General features: G+C 34.2%; 1 pseudogene; it reads left to right on the top strand.

Annotated features, from left to right (window-relative positions):
• Positions 1–6: 6 nt before the first annotated feature.
• LOC111084379 lies at positions 7–1,296 on the top strand (annotated as a pseudogene).
• The last annotated feature ends 167 nt before the right edge of the window (positions 1,297–1,463 follow it).

The following is a 1,463-nucleotide window of genomic DNA, read 5'->3' as shown; positions in this document are numbered from 1 at the left end:
GTAGTTCAGCATCACAAATCAGGTGGCACTTGTTTCCTTCGGTTTGTCGTCAGAGCTCAACTAGTGTTCAAACAGTGGCATCACAAGGCATTCATACTAACAGCTTGTCTGCATCTCAGTTGATAAAACTCAGGAAATTAGCGCTTCTTAAGCTGACGTCACTAATGGAGAAGTACAACCCCACGAGCCGAACTGGATGGAACTGGAGTGTGCCAAAATTCATTCGTAAAATGTGCAGTCCAGACTATAAAGGTATTGTGATGAAATAACACACAACTAGAACTTATGCTAGTCTTATGCTCATGGAAGTTGCATGTACCAGCTAATAAAAACCTACTGTTTCATCATCATCACATGGATGTATGAAGCAAAAGAAAAAGATACAATGACTTGTTAGAGTTAAAGATTGAAGTGCAAGCTGGAAATTTAATTAATTTTGTTCATTGTATAAACCAAAATCAGTTAACAAGTGTCTTGTTTGTCCCGAAAAAACACAACCTATTACTCCAGTAACATAACTGTTATTATTTGAGCCAACATAATCAATATAACAGAACCTATTACTCCAGAAACATAACTGTTATTAAACATAATCAATAAAACACAATCTATTACTCCAGAAACATAACTGTTATTAAACATAATCAATAAAACACAACCTATTACTTCAGAAACATAACTGTTTGTATTTAAGCCAACATTTCACCATTACAGACTTAAATTGACTATTTTTCAAACAGTGATTGTTAATTCAGTTTTAAGTTATACAAATAATCAACCTTTATAAATATATATCTTATTTTTCACCCTTACAGAAATGCTCTCTCTAAATCAGTAAGGTAATCAGAATATGCACTGAGAATTTATGAAATTTAATATGTTACAAGCATATACATGAAAGATAATCGGTTTTAATCATAAAAATATTTAGTATTAAAAGTATATAGTTCAACTTGAGTATAATGTTGATATGTTTTGTTACAGACAAGGTTGTGTTTGGGGTACCGCTGGTACTTATTCTTCAAAGGACAGGCCAGCCCCTTCCTCCTTCTATTCAGGTCGCTATTCGCTACTTACGGAAGACGGCATTGAACGCCACTGGCCTTTTCAGAAAATCCGGAGTTCGATCTAGAATTCAAAGACTTAGAAGCCTAAATGAGAGTAATCCAGGAAGTATCTGCTATGAAAACCAGCAAGCCTATGATGTGGCAGATATGTTGAAACAGTACTTCAGGGAACTTCCAGATGCTCTGTTAACCAATAAACTATCTGAAACCTTCATAAGCATCTTTCAATGTGAGTTGAAGACATTGATTAGTGGTCTTGTTAAAAATATGTTATTTAGGACTTTGTTTTCTCCATTGCAAATTTAAAACTACACACGTCAATAACAGGAACTCAACACCATCTATGGAAAACCTGATTAAGCAGGCTATTAAAATTGTACAAATACAGTATTGTAC

This window comes from Limulus polyphemus, unplaced genomic scaffold, assembly GCF_000517525.1.
Source record: "Limulus polyphemus unplaced genomic scaffold, Limulus_polyphemus-2.1.2 Scaffold19888, whole genome shotgun sequence".
NCBI classification, from domain to species: Eukaryota; Metazoa; Arthropoda; class Merostomata; order Xiphosura; family Limulidae; genus Limulus; species Limulus polyphemus.
The sequence above is the reverse complement of the archived record's forward strand: the minus strand, read 5'-3'. Positions and strand labels throughout refer to the sequence as shown.